Source organism: Lepisosteus oculatus, unplaced genomic scaffold (genome assembly GCF_040954835.1).
Source record: "Lepisosteus oculatus isolate fLepOcu1 unplaced genomic scaffold, fLepOcu1.hap2 HAP2_SCAFFOLD_76, whole genome shotgun sequence".
Classification (NCBI taxonomy): domain Eukaryota; kingdom Metazoa; phylum Chordata; class Actinopteri; order Semionotiformes; family Lepisosteidae; genus Lepisosteus; species Lepisosteus oculatus.
The window spans coordinates 552,235-572,413 of NW_027168320.1; the positions used below are offsets into that span (position 1 = coordinate 552,235).

The 20,179-nt window shown below is 46.6% G+C and overlaps 11 non-coding genes across 11 annotated transcripts; all 11 read right to left on the bottom strand.

Moving 5' to 3' along the window:
• Positions 1–1,739: 1,739 nt before the first annotated feature.
• Positions 1,740–1,821, bottom strand: trnas-gcu (transfer RNA serine (anticodon GCU)). Its single transcript has one exon. It is a non-coding gene; the product is annotated as a tRNA-Ser (tRNA).
• A 4,826-nt stretch (positions 1,822–6,647) lies between these two features.
• Positions 6,648–6,764, bottom strand: LOC138234882 (U5 spliceosomal RNA). The gene has a single exon (XR_011187957.1). It is a non-coding gene; the product is annotated as a U5 spliceosomal RNA (small nuclear RNA).
• A 1,141-nt stretch (positions 6,765–7,905) lies between these two features.
• LOC138234874 (U5 spliceosomal RNA) lies at positions 7,906–8,022 on the bottom strand. The gene has a single exon (XR_011187949.1). It is a non-coding gene; the product is annotated as a U5 spliceosomal RNA (small nuclear RNA).
• Positions 8,023–8,413: 391 nt separating this feature from the next.
• LOC138234871 (U5 spliceosomal RNA) lies at positions 8,414–8,530 on the bottom strand. Its single transcript, XR_011187946.1, has one exon. It is a non-coding gene; the product is annotated as a U5 spliceosomal RNA (small nuclear RNA).
• Positions 8,531–8,920: 390 nt separating this feature from the next.
• On the bottom strand, positions 8,921–9,037 carry LOC138234885 (U5 spliceosomal RNA). The gene has a single exon (XR_011187960.1). It is a non-coding gene; the product is annotated as a U5 spliceosomal RNA (small nuclear RNA).
• A 391-nt stretch (positions 9,038–9,428) lies between these two features.
• Positions 9,429–9,545, bottom strand: LOC138234872 (U5 spliceosomal RNA). The gene has a single exon (XR_011187947.1). It is a non-coding gene; the product is annotated as a U5 spliceosomal RNA (small nuclear RNA).
• A 391-nt stretch (positions 9,546–9,936) lies between these two features.
• On the bottom strand, positions 9,937–10,053 carry LOC138234875 (U5 spliceosomal RNA). Its single transcript, XR_011187950.1, has one exon. It is a non-coding gene; the product is annotated as a U5 spliceosomal RNA (small nuclear RNA).
• Positions 10,054–10,444: 391 nt separating this feature from the next.
• Positions 10,445–10,561, bottom strand: LOC138234888 (U5 spliceosomal RNA). The gene has a single exon (XR_011187963.1). It is a non-coding gene; the product is annotated as a U5 spliceosomal RNA (small nuclear RNA).
• A 391-nt stretch (positions 10,562–10,952) lies between these two features.
• LOC138234890 (U5 spliceosomal RNA) lies at positions 10,953–11,069 on the bottom strand. The gene has a single exon (XR_011187965.1). It is a non-coding gene; the product is annotated as a U5 spliceosomal RNA (small nuclear RNA).
• Positions 11,070–13,027: 1,958 nt separating this feature from the next.
• trnar-ucg (transfer RNA arginine (anticodon UCG)) lies at positions 13,028–13,100 on the bottom strand. The gene has a single exon. It is a non-coding gene; the product is annotated as a tRNA-Arg (tRNA).
• Positions 13,101–17,759: 4,659 nt separating this feature from the next.
• On the bottom strand, positions 17,760–17,832 carry trnar-ucu (transfer RNA arginine (anticodon UCU)). Its single transcript has one exon. It is a non-coding gene; the product is annotated as a tRNA-Arg (tRNA).
• Positions 17,833–20,179: the final 2,347 nt, after the last annotated feature.

A 20,179-nucleotide genomic window follows, 5' to 3' on the forward strand; every position in this document is an offset into this window, starting at 1 on the left:
TGACACTTGATTTTGGCTCCACCTAAGACACTCTTAAATCTTCAAACACTTTTCTCTTCTCCCGCAACACACTTGTCTGTCGGCACTATGTGGCAGCGTTGCATGACAACCCCTCTCACCACGGAAAGGAACCTAACAGCTTTGGTAAGAGAGTAGAATTACCTGAAGAACTGCTTTCCATGGAAGCAGGACCAAGCGATGTAGCATTTTTATAGTACCAGGAAAGGAGAAACTGCACTTCGCCTTTGCCGCACAGGCACAAGGCAACGTGCGGCAGACGCCATAGTCGGCAGGATTCGAACCTGAGCGGGGAGTCCCCAATGGATTTCAAGTCTATCGCCTTAACTACTCGGCCACAACTACAGCGAGCTCGCCGCCGCCGCATTCCTCCTATAATCTAACACGGAGTGCGAGGTGGCTGCAGAAACTTTTTTTAAGTCGCTCTCCGTTAAAAAAAAAAAACCTTTCACAAGATACATGCCGGCAGACAGACACGCCTCAGAGGGTTTAAGGCTGGCTTCACGTTCAAATGATAAAGTCTCCCCGTCCTGATGTCAAAATGCAACTTTGGCAGACAGAAAAAACATCAACAAACCAAAAATGTGGACAAGGATTTTACAAGCTGCACCACACTGCACTTTCAAAAGCATTTACATTCGTGTTAGACGGAGGAATTGTCTTTGTTTTGCGCGTTTACGAACGCCATGGAAAACGAAACAAAACAAAAGCCCTCAGCTCCTGCACGTGATTATAATGCCGTTACGTGTTGAAGCAGGAATTTACGTCATCCTACCACTGCAACACGGGGAATAGAGGGAAATGAAAACACGCTACGAATCGTCTCAATCACTCCCTAGAGTCGTAAGGCACATTGAAGGGTGCACCCCCATCATTAATCGTTGGGCCTCTGTGAAAGGAAAGCTGTTGAGCAGTCTTTGAAACAGCTCGGATGAAACACTTGATTGCTTCCATGTGCATCTGGAGCCCACTTCTTATTTTCACTTCACGCCGCCCCAAACCATTTCTAAAACAGGAGATTCGCGTTTGGGAATGCGCCCTGCCCTACAAATAAAACAGGTCTACGGGTCTGAAACCTGCTCCACGGAAAACAGTTCTGTTGCGCTTTTGATCAAAGGGAGATTCTCTGTTCTTACTTTTTGATGACATAACACCCAAAGGGGCCTCTTTGGAGCTGGATTCCAACCAGCATCCTAAAGTTTCTTGGCGGTATCCTTTACAGTCCTCTGTTCGGTCGACAAGGAACAGAAGGGGGCAGCTTTCCTCACACATACAGTGCAATGTACTGTAGTGTTCCCCTTCATTGAATTCGCAGTTCTGCATCAGACCTCTAACTCGTTTCCTTAGCTTGGATTTAAGCCACGAAGCAGGCTTCTACTGTATAAACGTCTAGAGGAATCACAAACTATTTGAGAGGCCATCATCCCAGGGGGAACTGACAAAGTCTATCCCTTTGATCTATCCCTAAACACCTAGCGCAGTCTCTCGAGAGACTGTCAAAAATCGCTTTCTCCGTTTGTGCTGCAAGTAAGTGAAAACGCAGTCTCAAACCAGAGCCACTTGGCAGCAGCGGCACGTAAATACTGTTACTGCCACTGCTCGATACCGACGTTAGCCTACTATACCATGTTCAGCCACCGCTAGAAAATGCACGGCTCTAGTACTGGAGCAAACAAAAGGAGGGCCAACGTCGAACGGGCACACGTGTCAGACATAGAGAGCGACGAGAATGGGATTCGAACCCATGCGTGCAGAGCACAACGGATTAGCAGTCCATCGCCTTAACCACTCGGCCACCTCGTCGACGAAACTGGGCTGTCCAGACATGGGTTGGCGCGCTAAAGATGATCTTTTTCTTTTTTTTCCCTCGTACTCGAGGGTCCTTTTCCTGTTCCACATGCGATTTCAACATTTTCCTTGGGAGATGTCAAGCCAGCAAGCCACTGCTGTGGTTCAGTGGCCAGTGTGGAGTTCAGTGGCCCTGTTGTACACAGAAAGCACATTGAGCTCCTTGGACATGAAAAGTTCCAGATAAAAGCCATTTGTCATCCTTTCTCTTGGTGTCGATGTTGCTATTGTATGTAAAGGTGGCAACTTGCTCAGCGAGCAGGCGGAGCACACACCGAATGCAGATGTGTCTGAGTGGTGTGTCCAAGTGGCTGCAAAAGGACAACACTCCCAGGGCGCCGTGGCTTAGTTGGTTAAAGTGCTTGTCTCCTTAAACAGGAGATGCTGGGTCCGAATCCCAGTGGTGCCTTCTTCGTTCTGTCTTCTCGAACTGAACTGGTCCTTACAGACAACCGCCTACCGCTAGACTTAATTAAATGCAAGTATTCATTTCCTGTCTTTAACGCGACTTGTTTTTCTTAAAATGGATGCAACTTGCAAAACATGAAATACAAACCTCGCTAATCAGCGCTCGAGGCTGGCAAAAAAAAAAGAAGTCAGCAATGTTTTTTTCTTTAACCTTAAGCCTGCTAATGGAGAAGAACCTAGTCGCCATATCACATACATCCGTTTCAACGATAAGAAGGTAACAACTATCCTCACTCCAGAGTAAATCTCACGTTTAGGGCATATTTTTTTCCACTTTACCATGAGTCGGGCTCAGCTGCACAGAGGCGAGAGCAGAGCAATGAGGTCACGGGGACAGGGGAGTCACACGCTGGCGGTTTGAACACGCGGAAGATCACTGAGAGATCCACAGTATGTGGACCCTCCGTGCGCCATCATTCCACACTCCAGACTCTGAATCCTGCCATCCGAGTTAAGATCTCGGCGGAACCTGAGGCGCAGTTCTTTCTTAAAACGTAATCTGGTGAGCATTTCTAGAATCGTACTTGTATAGATGCAGCCTTTAATGTGTTGCTAGGTTAAAATTTATGACTTCTTGAACTTCAGTAGGCAACTGCCCTCTTGATTTCGGATTTAATTTCTTTATTACAGGGGCGCTTTTATGATGACAGAGTCATGTTCAGGTACTTTGCTTGATGGAGGAAGCTCATTTCGGACTCTGTGATCTGCTCACCTGGAAAGGTCTGCTGTACTACTACAAGAGAGAAGTAGAGTGTGGAGGAAGGGACAATTTTATGATGCTTTGGAAGGTAATGTTTTTTTTTCTTTGAAATCGAAATGAATCAGAATATCAGTGCAAAAGACAAACTTTTGGTTTGGTTTAAAGAGATATGGTTTTAAAACAGACAAAATGTAGAAAACAGGTGTTTCTCACTTTTGGAAAAGAATGGACCAGGGGTAATATTTTACTAGTTGCAGTGCTAAGCTCACTGGGTTACAGTCCTGTAGTGTCACACCAGGGCCAGTGGTGCAATGGATAATGTGTCTGACTATGGATTAGGAGTTTGGAGGTTCGACTCCTGCCTGGCGCTGGTTGTTTTTAAACACATCAGCCTACTCCCTAAGTGCCTGTCGTAAGAGGCGACTAAAAGGGTTGTGTCAGGAAGGGCATCTGACGTAAAACCATCTTGCCAAAACCATGGTTGCAAAGAACACAAACCACATACCGGATCGGCCGGGGCCCGGGTTAACAACGTCCGCCATTAGTGCTGTGTCCCAACAGGGTACTAATGGAAATTATGCTACTGTGGGGAAAACTGTAGAGTGGGGGCTACAGAAAAGAAACAAGGTGAAGGGGCCTGGAAGGAATGTTAAGTCAATGAGAGTGGGGAGTTGGAATGTTGGCACCATGACAGGGAGAGGGAGAGAATTGGTTGAAACTATGGCAAGGAGAAAAGTGGAGATCTTGTGTGTGCAAGTAACCAAGTGGAAAGGAAACAGCTCAAGACACCTAGGAGAGGGATACATGATTCTATATGCTGGAAAGAGTACCAAAATGAATGGAGTGGGTGTGATAGTGTGCAAAGACCTAGCAGACAAGATAGTGAGGGTGGTTAGACACTCAGACAGGATTATCAATGTACAGGTGGCTTTTGAGAGTGGGTTATGGAATATCATCTCTGTATATGCACCACAGGTAGGAAGACCACAGGAGGAAAAGGAGAGCTTTTTGGAAGATCTCGAAGAAGTGATTAGCAGAATCCCAGGAAATGAAATGGTGGTAATTGGAGGAGACTTCAATGCACATTTAGGAGAGAAATGCCCAGATTATCCAGATGAACATGGTCAGAGAGGGCTAGGAGAGAGAAATGAAGAAGGAGGAAGGCTACTAGAGACACTCCAAGCTCTTGAATTGTTTGCAGTGAACACAGGGTTCACGAAGAATTATGAGCAAAAGGTGACATACAGGAGTGGAGGCCATGATACCCAAATAGATTACATATTAGTGAGAAGAATTGATAGAGCGAAAGTCCAAGATGCTAAAGTCCTGCCCTATGAGGCTGTTACCAGACAACACAGGCTACTGGTGATGGACATCACAATATTGAAGGAGCGAAGAATAAGGCAGAGGAAACACCCAGCACGAACAAAAGTGTGGAAACTGAGAGAAAACAAAGTAGATTTCAACAGGCTGGTGAAAGAAATGAAAAACAACACAGAGGAAACAGAGGAGCCTTCAGTTGAAGAAGAGTGGACTGAGATGAGCCACATCCTAGAAGAGGCTGCTACCAGGGTTTGTGGAAAGACAAGAGGAGGCAGACCGAGGGAAAATGAAGAGTGGTGGTGGGATATGGAAGTTCAGGAAACACTGAAGGAAAAGAAAAAAGCATACAAGGCACTGAAAGATGGCACTGGAGAATTACAAGAATATAAGAGACTAAAGAAGGTAGCAAAAAGAAGTGTAGCAAGAGCAAAGGAAAGAGCCTGGAAAGAATGGAATGAGAAACTTGAAACAAAGGAAGGAGAGGACCAAATCTACAAGATTGCTAAACATAGAGCGAGACAGAAAAAAGATATTATCCGGGTGGCGGGACTCAAGGATGGAGAAGGCAGAGTCTTGATTAAAGAAGAACAGATCAAGCAAAGATGGCTGGAGTACTTCAAAAATCTGTTAAATGTAGAAAATGAGAGGGAGAACCTAGTGGAGGCAGACGTAGTGTGTGGACCAATCCAAGAAATTTCAGTAAAGGAAGTGACAGAAGCTATCAAAGAGATGAAAGTGGGCAAAGCAACTGGACCATCAGGAATAGCAGCAGAACACTTTAAGAACCTCGATGAAGAGGGGATTCAGTGGCTGACGAGATTGCTAAACAATATTGCAAAGGAAGAGAGAATTCCAGAAGAATGGACAAAAAGCAGTATGGTTACCATCTACAAGGAGAAAGGAGACCCAATGGAGTGTTAAAACTATAGAGGAATAAAACTTCTGGAACATGGATTGAAAATCCTGGAAAAAATTCTGGACAAGAGACTCAGGAAGATAATCAGGATCCACAACTCACAATTTGGATTCTCAGTGGGGAAAAGCACAACAGATGCCATTTTTGTGATGAGACAGTTACAGGAGAAGACACTAGAGAAAGGGAAAAAGCTGTATGTGGCCTTTCTGGACTTGGAGAAGGCATATGACCGTGTGCCCAGAGAGGTGGTGTATTGGTGCTTGAGGAAGAAAGGAGTACCAGAAAGCATGGTGAAGTTAGTTCAAGCAACCTATAGAGATGCAACTACGAAGATGATAACACAACAGGGAGAGACAAAAGAGTTTGAAATCACAGTTGGAGTACACCAAGGATCAGCACTAAGTTCTTTCCTTTTCATAAACATTATTGACACACTGACAGAGGAGGTAAGAACAGAAGTGCCTTGGGAACTCATCTTTGCTGATGATGTGGCACTGATGGCAGACTCAGAAGTAGAACTACGGGAGAAAGTGTTCAAATGGCAGAGGAGTCTGGAAAAGGGTGGACTGAAAATGAATGCACAAAAATCTGAAATAATGGTAATGGAGAGAAGAGGAGATACTATGACCAATGTTGAGGAGACAAATGGAGGAAAACTGAAACAAGTTGATGACTTTAAATACCTTGGATCAAAACTGGTAAAGGGAGGAGAAACACTGGAGGCAGTAAAACAAAGAGTGAAAGCTGGATGGAACAAGTGGAGAGAGATAACTGGAATAATCTGTGACAGGAAAATTCCCAGAAAGTTAAAGTGCAAAATGTACAAGACTGTGATTAGACCTGTACTACTATATGGAGCTGAATGCTTGGCAGTTGGAAAGAGGGAAGAGAACTTGATGAGAAGAACTGAAATGAGGATGTTGAGATGGATTCTGCAGATTTCAATGAACGATAAGATCAGAAATGAAGAAATCCGTAGACAATGTAGGGTGGTGGATGTGGTTGAGAAGATGCGAGAGGCGAGGTTACGGTGGTATGGACATATCATGAGGAGGGACTTTGAGGAAGTAACAAAGAGGGTAATGGAATTTGAGGTGGAAGGTAACAATGGAAGAGGCAGGCCTAGAAAGAGATGGATAGATTGTGTGAGAAAAGATATGGAGGTATGTGAAGTGAGTGAGGAAGATGTGCTCGACAGAGACAAATGGAGAAGAGCAACCAAAGCAGCTGACCCCAGGACAGTCTGGGACTAAGGCTGTGAAAAAGAAGAAGAAGAAGAAGAAGAGCCTACTCCCTAAGTAGCCTGTGCTACTTACTGCATTGTAAGAGCGATTGTGAGCGGTTTTGTTTTCTCTCTTTGACCAGCCCAGCTGCGCCCCACCCGAAGGCAGGGAAGCACAAAAATTGTATGGAACTCATTCATGCTCCTCTCCATGGAAATCTTTAGTAAAAGGCAAAAGATTTGTACGAGATGAAGAGAAACCAGAGTGCGTGGCTGGACAGCTGCAGGAGCCCAGGCCGCCTTCAAGTCCTCTGCCCTGCCAGTCGTGGTTGTCAATGCACCTGGCCTTACAAACGAGCCAGTGGCTCTCAGCTTACCTGGCAGGGGAGATACCTTGATCAGCCTGTAGTTGGATTGTTTTCTTGTTTTGTGGAAGCAGTGTTTGTTTTGCAGTTTGAGATGGCAACCTTTGGATCCCGCAAGAATGCTGTACGTTTTGAGCTTTTGGATGACCTCTTCATGGATCGTATGCAGTTCAGCAGAAAAGTGTTACAGAAGGAACTTGGCTTTGAACCTCGGCACTTGGATTTCATCTTCGCTCTCCCAGGTCAGAAAGAATTTGAGGTTGTTTTTGCTACCTATTCTCTGTTTGAACAATGTGTGGATGTGTTTGAGGCAAAAAGAGGGAAAGTTCCTGCCCTTGAGAAGATCAACTTGCAGCCTCTGACACAGAGAGAGAGGAAAACGGTGCATGTTGTTATGTTCTCGGAAATGGCAAAGACGGAGGACATTCACACCTGGCTTAAGCAGTACTGCACCGTCCACCATGGAACTGAGGTTAGAGATGTTGACGGTATAAAAACAGGAGCAAGGAAATTCGAGGTTCGCTTGCTACCGGACAATGTAAATGGAGGCTTAAGGCACCTGCCCTCTACAATCCAGCTGGGCGCCTGCAATGGCTATGTTTTTTATGTGGGACAACCAAAGGTGTGTCGGCGCTGTGGTGCTGTGGGACACAGTGGGTGGGTGCTGTGCAGGAGCCCAGGCCGCCTTCAAGGCCTCTGCCCTGCCGGTCGTGGTTGGCAATACACCTGGCCTTACAAACGAGCCAGTGGGGCCCGTTCAGCTCCGGGCTCATCGCCTGCGGCTCACGGCTTGCGAGCGTGCCCAATCCGTGCGATAACTCGGAAAACACCCGGCCACACTGTGCCGGAAACGACGCACTCTGGGAAGCCGCTATGCAAAGCGAGGTCCCAAGATCCCCTGCGGCCGGACACTTCCCGCCCCCCAAAGAAAAGAGCGCCAATCAGACGGCCGGAGACCGTGGACTCGCGGAGCAGACTGCCACAATCGCCATAACAAGACCGATTGCGAGCGTTTTTGTTTTCTCTCTTTGACCAGCCAGGCTGCGCCCCACCCGAAGGCAGGGAAGCACAAAAATTGCATGGAACTCGTTCATGCTTCTCTCCACGGAAATCTTTAGTAAAAGGCGAAAGATTTGTACGAGATGAAGAGAAACCAGAGTGCGTGGCTGCACAGCTGCAGGAGCCCAGGCCGCCTTCAAAGCCTCTGCGCTGCCGGTCGTGGTTGGCAATGCACCTGGCCTTACAAACTAGCCAGTGGGGCCCGTTCAGCTCCGGGCTCATCGCCTGCGGCTCACGGCTTGCGAGCGTGACCAATCCGTGCGATAACTCGGAAAACACCCGGCCACACTGTGCCGGAAACGACGCACTCTGGGAAGCCGCTATGCAAAGCGAGGTCCCAAGATCCCCTGCGGCCGGACACTTCCCAACCCCCAAAGAAAAGAGCGCCAATCAGACGGCCGGAGACCGAGGACTCGCGGAGCAGACTGCCACAATCGCCATAACAAGACCGATTGCGAGCGTTTTTGTTTTCTCTCTTTGACCAGCCAGGCTGCGCCCCACCAAAAGGCAGGGAAGCACAAAAATTGCATGGAACTCATTCATGCTCCTCTCCACGGAAATCTTTAGTAAAAGGCGAAAGATTTGTACGAGATGAAGAGAAACCAGAGTGCGTGGCTGCACAGCTGCAGGAGCCCAGGCCGCCTTCAAAGCCTCTGCCCTGCCGGTCGTGGTTGGCAATACACCTGGCCTTACAAACGAGCCAGTGGGGCCCGTTCAGCTCCGGGCTCATCGCCTGCGGCTCACGGCTTGCGAGCGTGCCCAATCCATGCGATAACTCGGAAAACACCCGGCCACACTGTGCCGGAAACGACGCACTCTGGGAAGCCGCTATGCAAAGCGAGGTCCCAAGATCCCCTGCGGCCGGACACTTCCCGCCCCCCAAAGAAAAGAGCGCCAATCAGACGCCGGAGACCGTGGACTCGCGGAGCAGACTGCCACAATCGCCATAACAAGACCGATTGCGAGCGTTTTTGTTTTCTCTCTTTGACCAGCCAGGCTGCACCCCACCCGAAGGCAGGGAAGCACAAAAATTGCATGGAACTCATTCATGCTCCTCTCCACGGAAATCTTTAGTAAAAGGCGAAAGATTTGTACGAGATGAAGAAAAACCAGAGTGCGTGGCTGCAAAGCTGCAGGAGCCCAGGCCGCCTTCAAAGCCTCTGCGCTGCCGGTCGTGGTTGGCAATGCACCTGGCCTTACAAACTAGCCAGTGGGGCCCGTTCAGCTCCGGGCTCATCGCCTGCGGCTCACGGCTTGCGAGCGTGACCAATCCGTGCGATAACTCGGAAAACACCCGGCCACACTGTGCCGGAAACGACGCACTCTGGGAAGCCGCTATGCAAAGCGAGGTCCCAAGATCCCCTGCAGCCGGACACTTCCCAACCCCCAAAGAAAAGAGCGCCAATCAGACGGCCGGAGACCGAGGACTCGCGGAGCAGACTGCCACAATCGCCATAACAAGACCGATTGCGAGCGTTTTTGTTTTCTCTCTTTGACCAGCCAGGCTGCGCCCCACCCGAAGGCAGGGATGCACAAAAATTGCATGGAACTCATTCATGCTCCTCTCCACGGAAATCTTTAGTAAAAGGCGAAAGATTTGTACGAGATGAAGAGAAACCAGAGTGCGTGGCTGCACAGCTGCAGGAGCCCAGGCCGCCTTCAAGGCCTCTGCCCTGCCGGTCGTGGTTTGCAATACACCTGGCCTTACAAACGAGCCAGTGGGGCCCGTTCAGCTCCGGGCTCATCGCCTGCGGCTCACGGCTTGCGAGCGTGCCGAATCCGTGCGATAACTCGGAAAACACCCGGCCACACTGTGCCAGAAACGACGCACTCTGGGAAGCCGCTATGCAAAGCGAGGTCCCAAGATCCCCTGCGGCCGGACACTTCCCGCCCCCCAAAGAAAAGAGCGCCAATCAGACGGCCAGAGACCGTGGACTCGCGGAGCAGACTGCCACAATCGCCATAACAAGACCGATTGCGAGCGTTTTTGTTTTCTCTCTTTGACCAGCCAGGCTGCGCCCCACCCGAAGGCAGGGAAGCACAAAAATTGCATGGAACTCGTTCATGCTCCTCTCCACGGAAATCTTTAGTAAAAGGCGAAAGATTTGTACGAGATGAAGAGAAACCAGAGTGCGTGGCTGCACAGCTGCAGGAGCCCAGGCCACCTTCAAAGCCTCTGCCCTGCCGGTCGTGGTTGGCAATACACCTGGCCTTACAAACGAGCCAGTGGGGCCCGTTCAGCTCCGGGCTCATCGCCTGCGGCTCACGGCTTGCGAGCGTGCCGAATCCGTGCGATAACTCGGAAAACACCCGGCCACACTGTGCCGGAAATGACGCACTCTGGGAAGCCGCTATGCAAAGCGAGGTCCCAAGATCCCCTGCGGCCGGACACTTCCCGCCCCCCAAAGAAAAGAGCGCCAATCAGACGGCCGGAGACCGTGGACTCGCGGAGCAGACTGCCACAATCGCCATAACAAGACCGATTGCGGGTGTTTTTGTTTTCTCTCTTTGACCAGCCAGGCTGCGCCCCACCCAAAGGCAGGGAAGCACAAAAATTGCATGGAACGCATTCATGCCCCTCTCCACGGAAATCTTTAGTAAAAGGCGAAAGATTTGTACGAGATGAAGAGAAACCAGAGTGCGTGGCTGCACAGCTGCAGGAGCCCAGGCCGCCTTCAAAGCCTCTGCGCTGCCGGTCGTGGTTGGCAATGCACCTGGCCTTACAAACTAGCCAGTGGGGCCCGTTCAGCTCCGGGCTCATCGCCTGCGGCTCACGGCTTGCGAGCGTGACCAATCCGTGCGATAACTCGGAAAACACCCGGCCACACTGTGCCGGAAACGACGCACTCTGGGAAGCCGCTATGCAAAGCGAGGTCCCAAGATCCCCTGCGGCTGGACACTTCCCAACCCCCAAAGAAAAGAGCGCCAATCAGACGGCCGGAGACCGAGGACTCGCGGAGCAGACTGCCACAATCGCCATAACAAGACCGATTGCGAGCGTTTTTGTTTTCTCTCTTTGACCAGCCAGGCTGCGCCCCACCCGAAGGCAGGGAAGCACAAAAATTGCATGGAACTCGTTCATGCTCCTCTCCACAGAAATCTTTAGTAAAAGGCGAAAGATTTGTACGAGATGAAGAGAAACCAGAGTGCGTGGCTGCACAGCTTCAGGAGCTTCAGCTTCAGAACCTAGAAACATATACGTGAGGAGTATTTACGTAGTATCGGTTTCAAGACATACCTCTCAAATACTGTAAATCAAGTTAAAAATATCTCAAGACCGATTCTGGTCATAATGAAACCATGTTTCGTGTATGTTTTCTTTAAAGTACCGAGACCAGCCATATACTGTATGTTTATGTTCCAAAATTAATATCGTTTATGGCCTTCACACGTGTTCCAGTATGCTGCTATTCTTTTTATGCTCAGGCACTAAGATTTCCCTTCAGTGGTAAAATTCCATATAAATATTCAATACTTAAACGGGCACAGTTAAGACATTAAATATACATATACATATACATATACAAACTGTATACAGTACAGTTTGCATACGGTAATATGTTTATGTTCCTAAATCAACCTCTTTTATGAGCATGTGAAAGGCATGGTGAATCGATTCTCAAAAATTACTGTACTTTGCATGATTGGAAAAAAATGCGTGATTGCGAAATGCTGTGGTGTTACTTTTACAAAGACGGGCAATGAAAAAAATAATGTGGACCAGGGCAATACTTTGAGTTTACAGCTTGTCCAAGTTCATTTATTATTAATACTATTAGTAATATCTTCATTAAAGACTTTGATGGCTACAGCTCAAACATGAGAAGTTGAGCTTTATTAGCTCCACCTTGCGGAAATTCCGGATACTATTATTTTGCTAGCGGTATTTACCGGTAACTCGCGGTATTTACCGGTAACTTGTGGTAGACTGCGTACAGCGTACGCCCGCGCATTTTGAATGGCTGCATCTGTAGCAATCATATTGTAGCAGACACTCAATTGCCTGTTTCACAAATGATCATATTTTACTAGAGATTCTGTTTGGGATACGGATGTGCATTCTGACAGCAATCTCTTACAAAAAATGATTTTACCTTATCGCGGCTTTGCCCTTCTTGCCTCTTTGGACAATATCTCCATCTTGTGGTCGTTGTTGGTAATGTCTAGACAATATCTCCATCTTGTGGTCGTTGTTGGTAATGTCTTCTTATAGATGGATACTTTATTGATCCCGTGAGGGAAATTGCAGTGCAACAGCAGCTTAACACACACAACACAGCCACAGTGTAACAATTATATAATAATAGTACAATACTGTATATATACTGTATATATATATATGAAACAGAAATAGAAACAGAAACAGGAATCGCTTACTCACCTGGAGAATCTCTGTAGGAATATCTAGCATTTATCAATGGAAATAAAAGCTGCTTTAATACAGTGCATGTTCAAACTCAAACCCTCAGCTGCTGTTCTTGTTTGTTTTGGGACAAATTGCAACTGAGCATCGCATGAGCCGTTACGTACCCTTATCTGTTAGGGAATTTCAAGGGAGGAGTTAGGTCAGAATGGGTAGGCTGCAAAACAACAAGTAAAGATTTATTCCGAGATGAAACGTTGTGGCGGTTTTCTTATCTTTTCAACATGGACTAAACTTTTACGTGTTCCTTATATGCTATATATGTATATATTAGCACCAATGTCGTTCTTAAAAACTAACATGAAATTGTCAGGGACATTCACCTATATACAAAGACGAGACAGACAAAGTAATAATTCTATATTAACGTGGCCTACATATTGACGCAATGATCGAACTAAGTGACGTGTTCTGATTCAGATCCCCTGCAGTTCATGCCAATTAGAACAATAGCAATGCTGAGTCCTCCCCACCCTACTGAGCACAAATTCAGCTGCTCTCCAGTTCTGTTCTGCATGTTTTTTCATTGCAATTGAGCTCGGAGCTGGAGATGATCTCCATACAGTTCTGTGTTAACTAGCCCGCACTTGCGTGCTAATTTACGGGTTGTGGCAGATGCTTTTCTATAGTTCATATACATGACGGCAACCTGTTACCGAGGAACCTGAGAGGTTTAAAAGCCTCACGAACCAGGCAGGACTCGAACCTACAATCTTCTGATCCGAAGTCAGACGCGTAATCCATTACGCCACTGGCCCATAGAACATGTGTTTGCATTCCACCACAGAGAGCTCTACACTGCTACCAGTAGTACACTTCCCCATCTAAATTTTCACAGCAAGAAACTTGTGTTTCCTACTATTTTTATCAGGTTTAAAATATCATCTCCTTAAAACAGAAAAAGTGTTGGTGTGTCGTGCTGAAATTCTGATTGATTTTGAATTCAAAGAAAAAAGGTTTTCTTCCAAAACACCGTGAAATTGTCACATCTTGCAGACAATAGGTGTATTCCATGTTGAAAAGAGAAGAAAGAAAACCATGGAGCCTTTTACAGGTGTGAGGCTTCTTCAGGTGTGAGAAGACCTCACGGCCGAAACGCTGTGTTTCCGTTCTTCTCTTTTCAGCATGCAATAAACCTATTACTTGTTCCTTTGCAGCCGAGGCATGCTGACGTAGCTACCCAGCTGAACATCTTGCAGACTCTACAGTACTTCTCTCCTGTAGAAGTAAAGCAGGGCTTGCTGGGTGAGCTTTTGCTCCGGTAAATTAGGTCACGTGTCATGTTAAATCACTTCTTCTAAACACAACATTTGCTGGTGCTAGCTTTCCCCATGAAAAGAGACATTTCCCTTACAGTACATGACATATCGTTTTTATTCTATCAATAAGTATAGAAATTAAACAAAAGAAAAAATGTTGTCGCCAAAGAATGCACAGCTCTGTCGCCTTGGGGAGGTGTCAAGGGCATTGAGCTCCTTGGACATGAGAAGTGCCCGATAAATGCCATTTCTCATCATTTCTCTTGGCGTCAGTTCTGCTATTAAATGGGACGGAGGCAACGGGCTCAGAGAGCAGATTAAGTGCACACCGAACGCAGATGTGTCCAAGTGTCTGTAAAAGCACGGTGCTCTGCTGGCGCTGTTCCCTAGTGGCTTAAAGTGCCCGCCTAGTAAGCAGGCGATCCTGGGTCTGAATACCAGCGGTGCCTCTCTCCGTGTCTTGTTGTGCCGCATATCTCATTTCAGACAAACATGTACAGCTTGGTTCAGTTTAATGCAAGAATTCATTTCCTTTCTGGAATAACTTGTTTTTGAAGAAATCCATACAGCTTGTGAAAGATGAAATCCATTTCTTGGTTGTCAGTGGAAAAAGATTGCCGGCTGCAAGAAGTGCAAGTGATTGTTTTCTTTGACCATAAACCTGCAAATGTAGGGCGCACAAAAGACTGTCAGACTCTGTGGTGCTGAAAAGTTGGTGGTTCAAGCCCCTCCAGTATGCGTGTCTCAGTTTTTCCAATGTAAACATCATCACCATTGCTAAAGAAGATGGCGCAGAAGGCTCCACAGCCGAAACGTTGTGCTTCTTTTCTTCTCTTTTCAGCATGGAGTAAACCTTTGCTTTATCCTTTGCAGCCTAAGCATGCTGACGCAGCTACCTTTCTCTTAACACGCCTCAATCATTATTCACCAAAACGATCAGCAGAATAAGTCGCCTTTGTGGTGATGTCACTCCTCTGCTTCACAAATGTCCTTAGTGACGGGCCATTTCTTTCTGCCATTTTTCCGGAGCGGTTATTGATTGCTCCATCATTTCCCTCTTACTTTCCATCACTAGATTGAAAAAAAAAACAGAAACAGGCTGACAGGACGACAATCAAATTGCAAAAACTCATCAAAGCACTCGATAGAGTATTTGAATCCACAAGTAGCTACGAGCAACTTTGTCCTGGCTTGCATGAAAGTCGGAAAATGTCAAAAAGAAAAAGATGGTGGCTTTTTCATATTCGTTCTTTTATTTTTAGTTCGTTGCTTCTTCTGTCCATTGTCCTCCTGCCTGGCTCTTAACCTGTGACTGTTTGAACGCACACAGTAGACTTTCATGCAGGGGATTTGTCCTGAGCCTCTGTGAAAGACCCACCCACCCCCATAAATAACTGCTCTAGAAACACATGAATGCAAAACTAAACCACAGCTTAAAGAGGAGCTTGTCATGACCGCCAGGCAGTTAAGACCAACTCTTAAGCAATCTAAACAGCACCAGCAGCGGGTGATTATTAACAAACGCCGCCGCACGAGTTTACCCACCTGCACACACTCCACCGTGCGGTACGCAGTGCTATTTTTACCATCTTTATCTGCTTCCCGCTGGTATTGAGTCTACTCCTTGAGAGCTCTACCTGGCGTTTTTTCCATTACCTCGTTTATTCTGGATATTGGACTCCCCTTCTAACTTTTCGACTTTGGACCTCGCCTCTCACCTCGGACTGTTTGCCACCAGTGTTCTCCCTGGATTACGACTTACCTTACGCCTCTTGACCAAGAAACAAAGCAAAGCAGAGCAAAACAAAACAAAATGAACAAACGAAAACCCTCACGTCCCGCACTTGCATATAACGCCGTTACGTGCCCGAGCGGTATTTTACGTCATCCTAGCACTGCACCCCGGGGCGTACGGTATATGGGAACGAGCACACGGCACGAATCGTCTCGAATCTCGAATCACTCCCTACAGCTGTAAGGCACCTTGAAGCATGCACCCCCAACATTCTTCTTTGCGCATCTGTGTAAGGTAAACTCTTGAGCAAACTCTGAACCAGCTCTAAGGAAACTAATCCGATTAGACGTTACTTTGACTCATCTTTTAAGGGACCCTTGTTAATTGGAGAAATCAATGATTTCGAATGAATTCTGTATGCGTTAAAAGACAGCTATACACAGAAAACATGCAGGACACTTCTCATGATGTTTCCCGAGCCGAAACACAGTGCGTTTTTCCAAGCCATCTGACAAAGCCCGCCCACTGAAAACTGCAGCAAATCGTGTAAAGACGTTCAACTTTGTAACTACTGCACGCACAGGAAGCAGAATAAATTCCTCTTTTCAAACTGTCAAAGGTTTACTTTGCGAACACTGCAGGACATCGCACAATCTCTTTTGAACGGGGACAAACGATTTCTTATGGGGCACAGTAAGTACAGACGTTTAAAAAGCTCCACTCATGCCGACGATGCAGCATGAAGAAGCGCAACCTAACGTTTGCATTCCTAGCAAATTCCTTTTATTTTTTGATAAATAAAGACAGTCTTGTTTAACAAACAACACACACAACATTTTACATTGTCAATTCAATTCAAATCAATGTATTTCTATATAGCGCCTTTCACAACAAGGTTGTCCCAAGGCACTTAACAATGCAAGTTGTTAAGAGCCTTGTGTCTAATATGCCGCCTAGGTAACGTGCTGTCTCTTTGAGGCAAATGTTTAAATCCTCTGAGTTAAGTGCTGAAGTTATAGTAGTCCTATCAGTATTGTTGCCTCCGATCAACAGATCCTCAGTTTTCTCAGAGTTGAGTAACAAAAAGTTTTCACACATCCAAGTATTTCCTTCCTTAATGCATTTAACTAAACTGATAATAGAAGAGTTGTCGTTTGGTGTAAACAAAATGTTTATTTGAGTGTCATCAGCATATGAATGAAAGTTCATATTATTTTTTCATATTATCCTACCTATCAGCAGCATGTAGAGAGAGAGAGCAATATTGGTCCCAGCACTGATCTTCTGGTACCCCAAATTGAACTGGTGACATTGATGAAGCAGTACAATTATTAGATATTTGAACATAATGAAAACGATGAGTAAAATGTGAAGTAAACCACTGAAGGACGGTTCCAGATAAGCCAACCTCAAACTCAAGCCTGTGTAACAAAACAGAGAGGTCAACCGTGTCAAAGGCAGCTCTAAGATCTAAAAGCACAAGCACTGTTGCATTCCCCGCATCAGTAGCTAAGAGAATATCATTTACGACTCTTGTTAATGCAGTTTCAGAAACCAGACTGAAATTTCTCAAGTATATTATTTGAATCCAGATACGATTGACGTTGGGCAACAACTATTCTCCCAAGACTTTTAGATTGAAATGGGACCTTTGAGACAGGCCTGTAGTTGTTAAGAACTTGTGGATCCAAATTTGACTTCTTAAGGAGCGGTCTAACAACCGCTACCTTAAATTGATCAGGTACAACGCCTGACGCAAGCGATGCATTCATCATACTAATTATAGGTCCTGCCAGTCCTTCGAGGGAATCTTTGACTAGCTGAGTGGGGATGGGATCTAGCGAACAGGTGGTTGACTTTGTCTTACGTCTGTGTTCATGAGTCCACCATAAGAAAAAATCTGAACAGGAGTGGTGATCATGCGAGGTCACCATGGAGGAAACCACTGCTCTCCCCCCAAAAAAAACCACCACTGCCCCTCTCAAGTTTGCTAAAGACCACATGGATGTTCCACAGCAACTCCTGGAACAATGTTCTGTGGACAGACGTGACAAAAGTTGAACTTGTTGGTAAATGTGCACAGCGTTATGTTTGGAGATAACAAAACACTGCATACCAACTCCAAAACCTCATCCCACCTGGGAAGCATGGCGGAGGCTGTTTTGTTAAAACAGCAATGTCAAATGTTGGGCGTGTGTTGTTTGTTAAATCAGACTCTCTTTATTGATTATTATGACTTAGATAAAGATAAGATCACATGTTAGGAGCCATTCATGCAGAAATCCACATCATTCCGAAGGGCTGTTTACAAAAGTTTTTCTCCCAACTGTATGTGAGAGAAAAGCAGAGACGCTCACTGAGTAAGGTGGGGTTGCAGCTTTGCAAATCACAAGGACATTTGTACGCTCAAAATGGGACAGGAGCACCCCAGATGGGACTCGAACCCACAATCCCTGGCTTAGAAGGCCAGTGCCTTATCCATTAGGCCACTGGGACACACTGGGTTGGGTCGATCACGCTGATGAAGAGCCAGTTTTTTTTTTTCCTTTGCTTTTTCAAAGGGATCCCCAAAATTAGGAAAGTTAGGCAGCAGAAGGTTTACTGTGACCTGAGAAGGACCGGCATCCAATCACGGTGGTGCACACACACACGCTCTCACTCATCTGAGCTACACGGCTACCAAGATGATCTCAGGTGCGCCGAGCTGGTACGGAACATATTGAACTGATCGACGGCGAATTGTCTCTCAGACAGGCTTTTCACCTCTGAGCTCCCTGACTGACAGTAATCCGCTAGGTAGTGAAACAGTCAGCTGCTTCTAAGCCTTAAACAGCTGCATCTCGGCGCTTCCACAGAGAGATGATTTGAAAGCCAAACATCGCCCATTGGGAACACCTTACTATCACTAGTTTAAGAGACTCTTAAGGTCTTGCAGAGGTGCCTGTCTAATAGCATGCGCTTTGCGAGCTATAGGTGTTTGGACTAAGGCAGAATGCCTGTTAACAAAATGTTTTTCTAAAGGGGCCTCGCACTCTTTTCCAAGCAATGGTCACCATCCCCACCGAGTGTCACAATGTAGTCATGTCCTAGGACATCACCTGTTAGTCTCCATTTGTCTGCCACCAACACTTTAGGTTACGGGGTCACAACCGCACCCCGGAGACCAGAGGAGCCGTTGGCGTTCTGGCGGCGCAGATTGGGCTGAAGGTGGGGCGCTTGAATCTCGCTGTTGGAGGCCGTCTGAAACTGACCCAAGCCTTTCCCTTGAATTAAATGTAAATAAGAAATGAACCCCAGATGCACATGGAATCAATCACGTGTTTCCTTTGAGCCGTTTCAGAGACTGCTACAGAGTTTACCTTGCACAGATGCGCAAAGATTAATGATGGGGGTGCACGCTTCCAGGCGTCTTACTACTGTAGGGAGTGATTGAGACAATTCGTAGCTTGTGCTCATTTCCCTCTATTCCCCGTGTTACAGTGGTAGGATGACGTAAATTCCTGCTTCGACACGTAACGGGACTATAATCAAGTGCAGGAGCTGAGGGCTTTAGTTTTGTTTCGTTTTCCATGGCGTTCGTAAGCGCGCAAATCAAAGGCAATTCCTGCGTCTAACACGAATGTAAATGCTTTTGAAAGTGCAGTGTGGTGCAGCTTGTAAAATCCTTGTCCACATTTTTGGTTTGTTGATGTTTTTTTCTGTCTGCCAAAGTTGCGTTTTGACATCCGGACTGGGGGACTTTATCATTTGAACGTGAAGCCAGCCTTAAACCCTCTGAGGCGTGTCTGTCTGCCGGCACGAATCTTGTGAAAGGTATTTTTTTTTAACGGAGAGCAACTTTAAAAAGGTTTCCGCAGCCACCTCGCAGTCCGTGTTTGATTATAGGAGGAATACGGCGGCGGCGAGTTCGCATTTGTCGTGCTCGAGTGGTTAAGGCGATGGGCTCGAAATGCGTTGGGGCTTCCCCGCGCAGGTTCGAAACCTGCCGACTCCGGCGTCTGCCGCACGTCGCCTTGTGCCTGCACGGCAGAGGCGAAGTGCCGCTTCTCCTTTCCTGGTACTATAACAACGCGAAATCGCTTGGACCCGCTGCCATTGAAATCAATTCTTCAGATAACCACACATTTTGCGTTCGCACCTCTGGTGCTCTACTTATACCTTTGAAAACCTAATGAATAAAGCTGAAAGAACCGACACGATATGTAGGTGCTGGTAAAGCACGCAGTAAAGAACTGTTAACAGCAAGGGTTTCAGTGGGTTAACTGAGGAGAAGGGCGTGATCGCTAATTGTTGACTTTTTATTTGGTGTTAGAAACACTCTTACTGTGCATGACGTGCAACAAATGTAGCCACAGAAATTGCATCACGCTTTCATGTATGCTATTGCAGACACCAACGTTGCCTAGATAGAAAACCGAAATAGCCGTGGGTTTGCTTGCTGGTCTGAAGGATCTCTCTTCGAATCTCTATCATTTGTCAATGGAAGTAAAACGCGCTGCAATCTGATACGTTCAGAATCAAACCCGCAGCTGTTGTTCGACTTTATTTCTTGACTAATTACAACTGAGTGTCGCATGAGCAGTTACGTAAACTTGTCTGGTATATTTGAACACAAATGCCGTTCTTCAATTAAAACTAACAGTACATTGTCAGGGACATTCAGTTCTATACAAACAAGAGACAGACAAGAGAATATTCCTACCTTCATGTGGACTACGTGTTGACTTACTGATCGGAATAATTGAAAAGTTCGGGTTCATAGCCGATGCAGTGCGTTCTAATTAGAACAACAGCAACGCTGAGCTCTCAGCACCGTACTGAGCCCAGGTGTTTTTCTAAAGCT